Genomic DNA, 14039 nt, shown 5'->3' with positions numbered 1-14039 from the left:
TTATATGCAAGACAAAGAATACATCTTAATTTATTTGCTCTATCTGGTATATTGAGCAATTTTTATTTAGCTGGGATTGTCTTTATAAAATATTACAGTCAATAGTATTTTGTAAGACTAATAATCACTGGATTTTCATACCATTGTTGCATTACATTATTCTGAAGTATATATATATATATATATATATATATATATATATATATATATATATATAGAGAGAGAGAGAGAGAGAGAGAGAGAGAGAGAGAGAGACAGAGACAGAGAGAGAGAGAGAGAAAGTGAAAAAATAAGTTATAGTATAAAGTATATGAAATTATATAAACGTTAGGCGCTTCGTCGTTATTAGAGGAACTATTGAAATGTTGAATTTCAATTAAAACCAATGATTCTACTTAATAGGTCGAACTTATTAACATATCCAAAATTTGCGAAAAATGCTAAGGTAGAAAATGTATTATTAATAAAATACAAGTTATACATTAATAATAAACATTATGTACTTTTCGATTAATGAAAAGTCACTTTTATAATGACTTTCTGCAGAGAAATCTGTGTGCAGTTAATCCGGGAAAGCTTAACTGAATTATCTGACATCCCGGTGTGTATATTATATTGAAAGATTTGTTAACCGAATGTCTTTCTTGTTAAAAAGAAAAAAACATGACACGTTCAGTATTAAAGATGATGATGGTGATTACAATAAAAATGAGTTGAAAATGATTTGCTTTTTCTAGTTTTCTTTTTTATTTTGTTGCTGCTGCTGCTGCTGCTGCTGCTGCTGCTGCTGCCGTTGCGACGGCGGCGGTTCGTTGTTTTGTATGGCAGGACAAATATATATGTGTGTATTTATGTATGTATATGTATATATATATATATGTACATATATATGTATGTATATATATATATATGTAAATATATATGTATGTAAATATATATATTATATATGTATATATATGCATATGTTATATATATGTATATGTATAAACATATGAAATTTATTTATACAAACATTGATGGCTACATATGTGCATACATGTTTCTTTAATCACCCGCGTTGGGGGATTACGTCTTCAGGCCAAGAATTATCGTCGAGAACTGATATTTCAAACAAAATCATGTTCTTATTTCGTTTACAAAGTTAGAATGTAACATGGGTGGGAGTTATGAGCGGGGAGAGGACAAGTGAGGTCTTTGAAGATAAAAACATCTTTTTTATTTCCCTTTTTTAAGTTTATCTATCCCATCTTTTGGTTTTTATGGCATAAGGTACTTGAGAATTTAGTATTTTTGTCTTGCCATCCGTAAATTAAAAACATTTCTTATGGGCATTGAGTACTGACCGGTGCCGTTCAATCCACACACACACACACACACACACACACACACACACACTAGAAGCAAACATACGCTTATAGCTATACTCAGGAGCGGATATACACTGTTCGTTGTATTTTAATCACACACACGCACTAAAAACAGGCCATAACTATATCGACACAGGAATAAAATTAAAATTAAAATAAATTAAATAAATAAATAAAACAAAATAAAAATAAAATAAAACAAAATAAAAAATAAATAAACAAACAAACAAAAAATAAAAATAAACATAAACCCCGAAAGTTATCAAACTCCTCACGCATACATATATATATATATATAAATACACGTATATACACCCACACCTTGATACACCCGTGCATATATACACATACACATATACACATACATAGACATATAAGGCTCACATACAGTTATAACATGTTTACATCTATACCTACATACGCAGTTATATCAATGCACGGACCCTCAAACACAGACATCCATGTACACACCTGGATACCATACATCATGACTGTTATTATATCAAAACTAATATTGATCCTACTAACAATCCTAATAATAATAATTCTTATAGTATTGATAATACTAATTACACCGCCAGTATCAATAATAATAACAATATAAGATTGTCGATTGAGAACCCCAAAACCCGTGGACCCTAACCGGACACACGTCCCAACAAAACACAGATATACATATACATATATATATATATATATATATATATATATATACACATATATATATATGTATATATAATATATATAAATATATATATATAAAACACACACACATATATACACACATATACATACATACATATACACAAACACGCACACCCGTATACACAGAACACATACACACACAGTCAGACCATCCGCAGGCACAGACACACATCCCCATCCACACGTGTCTCCAAATCTCCACAGATGTATACGAGACACATATACATATAGACACCAACATAAACTCATGCATATACCCACATACATACACACGCATGGACACACAGATACCCGCTCACTCATAACGCATAAAAACACAGCAATACATGCACAAATGGAAAAATCTTTTTTAATAATAATAATAATAATAATAATAATAAGGTGCCTTTTACTTCAGTAGTGTGGTAACCCATTTATATACGAAACAGCTTACCACTCCAGTCCCCACGGGCGTATATATACATACACAACATACATGCATATATACCCAGACACCCATACATTCTTGTAATATACATTATTACAATCATCGTATACGAGACAGCCTATTTTAATAGTTCAGATATATATATATATATATATATATACGTATACATTTATATACATACACACATATACACACACATATATGCATACACATGCATACCAATACATACATAAATGATGATTGCAACGTCTTGTCAGACGAGTGCCATTCCCTCAGACATTTAAAATCCATGAGCCCAAATGCCTGAGGGGGTATCTATACAAATATGATGTTACAGAGTCTTAGCTTTGTACGACAGCTAAGTCTCTCTCTCTCGGTTCAAAATGTTGAGATCCAGCAACAAGCAAGAGCAAGATAGCCAGCAACAAATTAAACTGCAGACCAGCTTAATGCGGGCAATGGTCCTCCGCTTTATGGTTTTTTAAATCAGAGATTTGCTTCTCCTAGAAAGGTTGCCTTCACCACGGCTTACGGGAGCCCTCTCCACCCCAATACACATATACACACACACAAATATACACGGTGCTAGTTGGCCGTTGACCCAGAAAAAGAGTTCATTCGCCCTTTGGAAGGTCTTGTTTTTAATCCTTCAGGGAGACTAGCCGCCCTCCTCATCAAACAAGTCTGGTGGGGAACCAGTTTAGTCGCCGGTGACCCGACCATGAGGCAGGTAGTACTTGGTTACATGGTACCAGTAGCACATGACATGACCATACATAAATACACTTATACATACATATTTACACAAAATACAAACATATATATATGCACACTGCCACCAAATGATACATCTAAAATAGAAATAGAAATGAACTCATTCACTACATATTTCTCTTTTCTATCAAACCCCACACGCAAAGTTATATTATCCGCCCCCACCCGCTTGTTACTTTTTCATAAGTTATACGTTTTTTTACTACGTAAAAATTTATACTGCGTAAAAATCTATAGTGAATTCAGCTTGAAGTCCATAGGTTTATCCTCATATTTAGCAGCCACTCTTTCAAGGGTTACATAGATATACATAGGATATATAACGATATAACAATAATATATAACATATGACAAAAAATCAGAGTATTTAGGTTATATACACGGAGTATAAAGGCTTATATATTGTAGTACTTACCTTCATCTTTATTCATTCCTCCCTATTTCTTTATTTCCTTTTCTTCTCTTTCACTTCATTTTTTACTTTCTTTATCTATCTATTTATTATTATTATTATTATTATTATTTTCTTTTTCTCCTTATTTATCTTTTCATTCATTTTTTTATTTCATTTTACCCTTCTTTCCTTCTATTTTTATTTTTTTGTTTTTCTACCCACGTATATATACATATACATACAAATCATATACACATACATGCACACACCCAAACATATCCACATGCATACATTATTACGAGGTTCACCTAAACAATCTATTACTCGCTTGGTTCAAGTATACTTTCATACACATATTTATTTAGGTTAGTAATATTATAACTGCTTGAGAAAGTAGAATATTAAACAACTTATGTAATCCATACGGGTATGATCATAGTTACGATCTCACTTATCCTCTTTTTTTTGGGGGGGGGGGGTTATTGGATGGGGGATAGTTGTATTCATAGTTGTTCTGATTTTCTAATTTAGAGTTCTTTAAGTGCATGCATTCTGAAATGTTTGCAGGATATAGCAGTTTCTTGTTTAATATTTAACAGTTTATCTCTATCTTTAAACCTAGCTATCTCAAGTTTTTCTGATAAGCATAATGGACATGGTGAGTTTAATGAGTGGCAAGTATTGGCCCTTCTAATAATCTTCCATTCTATCCTAGGTGTTTTATTTTCTCTAACTAATTTCCAGTAGTATAACGATAAGGAAGTGTCCTTTTCATATGTTTGATTATTCATCGAACGTGTATGTCCATAGAATCTATTTTTGAAAGTCATTTGGGTACTACCTATGTAGAATCTTTTATCCCTTGGGTTCTCTACTGGGAATATTCTAGCCTGGTATACCACTGATGAGGTTAGACATTCATTTTTTATTGGGCATGAAACATGTATGCACATATGTAGCCATCAATGTTTGTATAAATAAATTTCATATACCTGCTCTGTTTACTCATTGAGCACTCTTTGGTAGACACATGTTTCATTGGATGTACTTCTAGGAAACTAAACTCTACTAGCTAAATATGTGTATACATACACATATATACATGTGTGTGTTCAACCGCATCTTCTGAAGTTGAGGGGCGTCCCGTTCTCTAAGCTTGGTATAAGCACCCACCCGCTATGAATTTACCATGCCATCTCACTATGGACTTCCTTTCTGGTGGCCGTTTTCCGAATTTTTTGTGAAATACATGTTGAACAAGTGTCCATCATTCAGTTTTTTCAAATTTAAGCACACAAAATCCCTTTTCTTGTTGAGTAGATGCTATTACTGGATTTGAAAAAAAAATCTAACAAAATTTAAAAAAAAAAAAACTTAATGCATTTAGCTTTAAAATGTCACCACTCATCTTACTACCATTCATAGTTAAGCAGATATGATGACCTGAAATGTGCCCAAGACTTTTGGAACACCCTGTATATATAAGAACTCATCACGTAGGGAGTAAATTACTTGATGAAATTCAGTTATAAGTTACGCTCTACTGGAGGTTGATGGTTCAATCCTCCATGTGAGGCGACACTCGCTATACATTTACGAATTATTTAGCTGACGGAATAAGAGTGTGTGGCCCCATGGATTAAACAAAAAGTTCCGTTCGAAATTCCGTGCAGATTTCTGAGTTCGGCAGAAAGCTTCCCATATTCACCTCAAGAAAGACGGCAGTTACATCGACTGAAACATTGTGAAAATAACGTTCAAGATGTGGACAATAGTCCGAAATATTCAAATAATGTGAAAGATCAAGTCTTTTCTAAGTATTTTAAGTCAAATCCAGTAATTTTGGAAAAAGTATTTATTTATGTTGATTTGGTTTGATTGTTTTATGACAATACATTTTGGGTTTCAATCATTTTGGCAAAAGCTTTCATACATTGTGGAGTTTGAGACTTTAATATTTGGATCCCCCGGCAAAAGGAGGGTAGACCTGTAAATTCACCCTTGTCTGTTCGTCCGGAAATTTTGTACAAACATTAAACATAAGTTAAAAAAAAAAAAAAAAAAAAAAAATGTAACAGAACGGATTTTCTGGAAAAACTCCGGTTGCAAATCCCCCCCCCCTCTAGAGGGAGGCTTTCGGATTAAAATGACTAAAATTGACACTTGTGCTTATTAAAAACATTGATGCCTTAGATTTTTATAAAACTTTCTGAAAAGTTGTAACTGATTTCTATATAATTTTGTTTGTCTGTACTTTGCGATAACTCTTGAGTGTGTCCCAATGGCTCTTTTAGGACTGATAAAAAAACTCCATTTTTGGGACTATTTTACCATATTTGTCCAAAATTTTCTATGCATGTCTATTTAGCAGTTTTGCATGGTACTGAACTCAAATTAAAATATGTTAAAGCCTAGGGGACTTTTGGGGCTAAATGGTGAGGGGCAGGGGAAATGATGGACTTTGTTGTATCTTTGTTTGCATGGTGCAGAACTCAAATTTACATATGTTAAGGCCTAAAACTGCACCGTTTGTTCATTTTCACTAGAATTTGACGTCGCCTGGAGACTTTTGGGGCTAAATGGGAGAGTTAAATGCTGAACTTAGTCATTTTTTTATGCCTCGTTCACTGTGCACTCGCGGGGGACCATGCATGCTTCACTTGTTTTTATTTAAAATGGTGCTATGTGGGTATTTAAAAGACTTTTTTTTTACAATTTAAAATAAACTTTTGGGGATATTAGTCTTGACATTGTTATTATAAGTGGATTAAACCAAGTGTTTTTTCTTTTGCTTATGCGTTTGTGTGCGTTCAAAGGTGTGCAGTAGTCTGTATATCTATTATATGAATTAAGGGAGCTGTTTTTACTATTGTTTTGTATTCGAAGTTATTCCTATAATTGTTATTTTTTCCTTTTGCATCATATTTTGTGTGATTAAGGAATTAATGTAGTTATTAGGAGCAGGTGTGGATTTTATTTTCTCAGCAAGCTAGGTAGAAAACGAACACTTAGAAAAATCGATTTTATCTTTTTTAAACCTAAGTAAATAAATATAAATATTTTTTTAAAAATATATTATGGAGTGTATAATCTCTTGTTGAAACGAATAAACGCTTTAAAATAAGTTAAACCACTAAAAACTTAGCCAGTATAGGTAGAAAACGAACACCTAAAAAAGATAAAATCGATTTTTATAAAACAATAGTGAATAAATAAATATAAATATTTTTTACAAATATTATGGGATGTATAGTCTCTTAACTGAATAAACGCTTTAAAATAAGTTAAACCACTAAAACTTTGCTAGGTAGAAAACGAACACTTATAAAAATCGATTTTTATCTTTTTTTAAAACAGTAAATAAATATTTTTTTTAATATGGGGGTGTATAGTCTCTTTTTGACTGAATGAACGCTTTAAAATAAGTTAAAGCACTAAAAACTTTGTCAGCTTGGTAAATAACGAACACTTAGAAAAATCGATTTTATCTTTTTTTAAAAACAATAGTAAATAAATATAAGTATGCAAGTTTTTTAATATAAGGTGTATAGTCTTTTTTACCAGAATAAACGCTTTGAAATAAGTTAAACCACTAAAAAAAACTTAGCTAGGTAGAAAAACACTTATAAGAATCGATTTTGTCTTTTAAAACAGTAAATAAGCATAAATATTTTTTTAATATTATAGGGTGTACAGTCTCCTTTTTAATAGAATGAACACTTTAAAATAAGTTAAATCACTAAAAACTTTGTCAGCTAGGTAAAAAAACGGACACATTAAAATCGATTTTATCTTTTTTAAAACAGTAAATAAATTTTTTTTTTTTTTTTTTTACTACAAATATGGGGTGCAGTCTTTTTTACTGAATAAACGCCTTAAAATAAGTTAAACCACTAAAAACTTTGCTAGGTAGAAAACGAACACTTCTAAAGATCGATTTTATCAACAGTAAATAAATATAAATACTTTTTTTTTTAATATTATAGGGTGTGTAGTCTCTTTTTTAACAGAATAAACTTTAAAATCGCACTCTTTATCCTAAGGTAAGTGGGGTGGGTTAGGCGAAATCTCCTTTATGAAAAAAAAAAAAAAAAAAAAAAAAAAAAATTTTTTTAAACCTAGAATACTAACTCATCTCCGGTCCTCATACATTGGTCAATCCAAAATTTAATATATATAATATATATATATATATATATATCTGACTGAAATGTGCCACACAGAAATTCCTTTAAGCCTGTAACTATATCTCCAGTGAACGCAGCCACCCAAAAAGTAAACACACTCACACACAACGCAATTTTGAAATGGACTTACTGGTGGTCTTGTCTATTTCTTATTCAAGACCTTTAAAACTTCAACAAACTCCAGTATTTGTTCTGATGTTATAATCTTTTTCTCGTTATTAGTCAATGAAAGAGAAATCATTCTTGTCTGGCACAATTTTTATTTTTGTTCCAATCCAGTGTGCTAGTTTAGGGGGAGCTGGACTTTCCTCACATTAAACCCAATCTTGTGTCTAAATCTGCCCTCGTGGGGAGGCGAGTAAATAGAAGCATTTTTTTTTTGTTTGCCTTCTTTGCAGGATGTTAAACACAATTCCAGGTGCAGTTTGGAAAAACCAGGGCACTAGATGAAGCAGACTGTTGCCTACAAATGTCTTAACTTTTATACAGTAGTGCCTTTCAAGTTAAATTCTATTTCATTTAATAATAAATAACACTGGTCAACAAATTTTTATTTTTTTTCTTTGGCAGACCATCTAGGAGTGTTTTCTGGGGTTTTGAAGGTCGCTGATTACGAATATAACATTGGTTTTGCCAGATTGGCTCTAGTTTAGAAGATACTGATAGCCCCCAAATAAGCCTAAACTGCTAAAATTCTCCCTGAAATACTTCAATATAGAAGCAGTAAATAATAATTTTCTGATATTATTGAGTCATTATAATGATTATGTATATATTGAAGTATTTCAGGGAGAATTTTTATATAATTATTTATATAGGGAGAATTTTTATATAATTATATACTGTAATTACTTAATAACATGTTCCATAAATATAGTTGCAGTATAAATTAAGCAGTAATTAAGAATTTTCTTTTTAATTCCACAGTTGAAAATGAGTTCCAGAGAGAAAATGAGTTCTTCTAGAAGATGTTGCAGATATGAACCGGATGTCTTTTGTTACATCTGTGGACAATATATGATGCCACAACAAAAGGGGAATATTACAGACTTTGTCAAGAGGGCGTACAAAGCATACTTCGATATGATACTTGGTGACCAAGACAAGTCTTGGGCCCCACATATGGTGTGCAAAACCTGTGTAGAAAGTCTCCGCGGTTGGACCAACGGTAAGCTGAAGTTGAAGTTTGCTGTACCAATGGTGTGGAGAGAGCCCAACAATCATTTTGATGACTGCTACTTCTGTCTCAATGACATGATGGGGTTTAACAAGCACAAGAAAGCAAATTGGCAGTATCCGAGCCTGGATTCTGCTATCCGTCCTGTTGCGCACTCTGAGGATCTACCTGTGCCTGTTTTCACCAGTTTGCCTGAAATCGATGAAACCGAAGAGATTCCAGCTGATCTTTCAATATCATGTGATGATAGCTGTAGTGACTATGAAGAACCCTCAAATGGCCCTCAGCTTTTCAATCAATCTGAACTTAATGACCTAGTGCGAGACCTTTGTTTGTCGAAGGAGCAGTCTGAAGTTCTTGCATCATGACTCCAAGAGAAAAACATTCTTGATTCTGGCACAAAAGTAACATACTATAGGACAAGGGAAGGCAGCTTGCTTCGTTTCTTTTCTAAAGAAGACGACCTGGTCTTTTTTAATGACGTTTCTGCACTTCTTAACTGCATGGGGATCTCATCATATGACCCAGTAGATTGGCGTCTCTTCATAGATAGCTCGAAAGCAAGCCTAAAAATTGTACTTTTGCACAATGGCAATAAGTTTGCTCCTGTACCAATTGGCCATTCTACCAAGATGAAAGAAGAGTATGATGCTATCAAATTTGTTCTTGAAAAGCTGAATTACAACACTCATAAATGGCTGATTTGTGTGGACTTGAAAATGGTGAATTTTCTGCTTGGTCAGCAAAGTGGGTACACAAAGTATCTCTGCTTTCTTTGTTTGTGGGATAGCAGAGCAAGAATCCAGCACTGGAGAAGGGAGAACTGGCCAGAACGAGAAAGTCTCGAAGTCGGCACAGCCAACGTCATCAATGAGCCTTTGGTACCGAGGGATAGAATCATCTTCCCTCCATTGCACATAAAACTAGGGCTCATGAAGCAGTTTGTTAAGGCGTTGAACAAGGATGGGGATTGCTTCAAGTACATATGCAGGCAATTTCCAGGTCTTTCCATCGAAAAAGCTAAAGGTGGCATCTTCGAGGGACCTCAGATTCGAACGCTCATGAGGGATTCTGACTTCACTAATCATATGAACACGGTTGAGTTAAATGCTTGGGTGTCCTTCACAGATGTAGTGACAAACTTTTTGAGAAATCACAAAGCTGACAATTACAAGCAATTGGTCCGTAAAATGCTTACTGCATACGGAAAACTAGGGGCAAATATGAGCATTAAAGTTCATTTCTTGTTTAGCCACCTCGACAGATTTCCTGGTAATCTTGGTGATTACAGTGAGGAGCAGGGAGAGAGATTCCATCAAGACATCAAAACAATGGAAGGGAGGTATCAAGGCAAATGGGATGAGCACATGATGGCAGACTACTGCTGGAACCTTTTGAGAGACTGCCCAAAAGTGGCTCACAAGCGAAAATCGTATAAACGTCAATTTTAGTTTTGTGAATAAAATATTGTTTTGTTTGTTCATTGTAACTAAGAATCTAGTGTATAATGCTTTGCATTAATTTATGATATATAACTTATTATGTAAATGTTTTTTTTTTCACTTGGAGAATTAAAATTCAGCAAATTTTTAGCAAATTTTTTGTATATCCTCGAAATCTATGAAAAGTGTTCAGTTATAAGATAAATGAAATGATGTTATATCTAACTTAACTTGTTATATTGAGATTTTACACTGTCTTTGTGGTTTAAGATTATCATAAAAATCAATATCTGACATTTATGCACTATTTAGCCGTTTTTTGTACGTTTAGCTATGGTCGCGAATGGGTGATTTCAGACAAACGACCCCCTGTGATATCTCAAAAACTAGAGCCAATTTAAAAAAACTAATGTCATATTCGGATTCAGCGCCCTTGAAAACCCCAGAAACCAGTCTTACTTTGCCTGCCAAAAATATTGTGTTGACCAGTGTGTTTTAACTTTTTTAATGAACAAATGTCATGAGAGTACACCGTTCCTTTTAAAATATGAAGATATTACCATTTCCTATATAAATAATATATATATATATATTATATTATATAATATATCATAAATGTTATATTTTATATTAACATAATATAAAACGTTTGCCTGATGATTGTATTGCTTTAACTATAAACCTCTTCACTATCCTATCTAAAACATTTACTTCATTAATAAGGTGAATTTCACCATAATGCATTTCGGTTATTTCGTAAACACGTCAGCCATTTTATTTTTGTGTTAAATTGTAAATTTAAAAAAATAAATAAAATATCCTACCAGACACGCACGCACCACAGTAAAACAAAGAAATACACATATCCCAACTTTGCCGCACTTAGTAATCATCATCGTATTGTATGAATCCAAATTTGTTTTGCATTGGTTTCCGATATTTTTGTAGTCAGAATTCTTTCTAGAATTACATCAGGTATTTACGAGAAGGTTACCAACATAAAGAAAAGTAATTTTTGCGGAACAACCTGAATTCGAACTTGGAACACCCAGGTTGTCAATCTGTATCGTTAATCAGTTGACCATCGTCACCTTCCAACTTCGCACTAAAACATTTGTGCATTCCGATTAAAAAAAATTTTTATCAGTTTAATATTCGTTCTTATTTTTCTACATATAAAGAGGAGTCATGCTTGGCACTGACACAGATTAAACCGCCACTTTTCCATGAAACATTGCACTAAAACAGTTTTGTTTTTTAATTTTCTTCCTTTGAAGATTGTAATGCTGGGTATGGGGCTGCCATCATTGCCCCGCTTTTTATTGAAACCAACCGAGAGCTCTTTTTAGTATCCCCGCCGTTCCCTTAAGTGCAATTACATTCAATCGTGGATATGCGAACGGCGTCTGATGTTCACAACATGAGTATAAATATATATATATATATATATATATATATTTAGTCAGACATATTTTGTGCAAAATAGCATAAGTTCTCATATTCGCAACGGGAGCATATAACATACTGCTTATGGGCCAAGTAGTATAAGTTTTCATATTCACAATAGGAATATGTAGAGTACATGTTATGGGTTAACAATTTTTACATTAGCATAAAGAATAGAGTTTATGGACCCAGGGTTAACTAAGTTACTTGCAAAATAAATAAGTGATGCTCAAAATAATTTTAGTAATATGGAATTGTTCCCCTTAGATCAATGACGATTACGGTGTTTGCGCAAGTATAAATAAAAAAATGATTTTGAAAGACGCTAAAAACGTATTCAGAATTTAAACAATTTTTTTCTCATAATGCATTTTTTACGTGAAATTTAGGGTTTTTCAGATTTGCGATAAGATTTTTTCACATATATTTTTTTCACACAATTTTTTTTTCTTTGAGAGATTAACTTTAAGCTATAATCTTTCAAAAAATCAAAAAGTAATCGAAAATTAATAAAATATACGATCAACCGGCATTCCAAACGAGGTCTCCTATTTTTTGTACAAACGATGTTTTTTTTTTTTTTGTTTTTTTTTTGTTTTTTTTATTTAATTCAATATCTTAGGACTTTACTAATTATCTTTGAAATAGACCCAGAAAACTTTTTTTTTTTTTACATTTTCACCCCAAATAAGGCACATTGCCACTTTGGTGTAGGGGACTACTATTAGGGGCAGCAACTACTGGGGCACTATGTAGGGATTTGGGCAGCAAGATGTCGGTTCACGTTGCACTTGAACTTCTGCATGTCAGTACAGTTAGGGAAGCAGGAACCTGGAATGGAATTCCAGAGTCTAGCGGTTCTGGGGAAGAAACTACTGGAGTAGAAAGATCTTTTACATCTAGGGATCTCTACTGTGTGGGGGTGGGATTTAGCTGCCTGTCGGGTTTGTTGAGGGTGTTTACGTCATGGGGCCCACAAGTGTCTGCAGTTCGTCAGAGCATTCACCATTAAAATATTTGTAGAACAAGCAGAGGATATTTTAAAGGATATTTACAATGAATTTATTTAACTTCAAAATTTAGCTGAATTGGTTAGCTTGCTATGAAAATATTTTTCATAACTTTTTTTTTTTTTACATGTACAAATGTATTTTTTCGGCTTTCACAACTAGGTCTCCCTATCTTTATTCCTCCATTTTGCCCAAACCTACTTTATAATTTAGTTGGAAATTAATCCAGAAAACTTATCTTTATCTTAACAGAAAAATTTAAACACAATATTTCTCAAAATGCAATTTTTACGTGAAATGTAGGATTTTTCAAATTTGTGATAAAAATACATGGAAAAAGGAAAAAAAAAAAAATCTTATTTTTTTTTTCTTTGAGAGATTAATCTTAAGCTATAATCTTTCAAACACAAAAAGTAATCGAAAATTAAAAACTATATTATGATCAGCCAACGTTCAAAACCAGATCTCCTACCGAGTCAAGTCAACCATTAAAATGCACGTCATTATATTTAACATTCTAACGGGGAATGTGTAGTATACGAGTTATGGGTCGAGAGTTACATTTTCACGTTAGCAGATGGAATATTATAGCATATCGGTTATGAACCCAGGCTAATCATTCAAAGTTTTATAATCTCAAAAAAAGCGACGATACTGTAATTTTTTCTTAGGCAAAACATTCCAATTATTGTAAGAAAAATATTTTTTAACTACTTCAGTAAAAATAGACTACCTCCCTTTGACTAAAGTTAATCTGAATAGCTTCACATTTTATTCATTTATCGATCATGTCAGTTTCAAATGGTCTCCGAAATATAAAGATATGCCCCCCCCCCTTTTTTTTTTTTTTTTTTTTTAAATAAAGTTAATCCTAGTAATTCAACCTGCATTATCAACCCGGTCAACACAAGCACCACTTTTTCTTTATACAAACTGTTGTTTTTTTTTTGTTTTTTTCTTGTAATGAAAAAGTCGTAGGAACCTTTGTCTTTTGTAAATTCTGAATTTTTGCTTTTTTAAGATTAACATTTTTATTTATTAATATAAGTAGTTGCGTTTTTCTTTTCTTATAGTTCCTCAGAGTTGAGTTGGTTTCACTGTCCTAAATTC

This window comes from Euprymna scolopes, chromosome 30 (assembly GCF_053919585.1).
Source record: "Euprymna scolopes isolate OS-2025 chromosome 30, ASM5391958v1, whole genome shotgun sequence".
In the NCBI taxonomy this organism is placed as follows: Eukaryota; Metazoa; Mollusca; class Cephalopoda; order Sepiida; family Sepiolidae; genus Euprymna; species Euprymna scolopes.
This window is presented reverse-complemented; position numbering follows the sequence as displayed.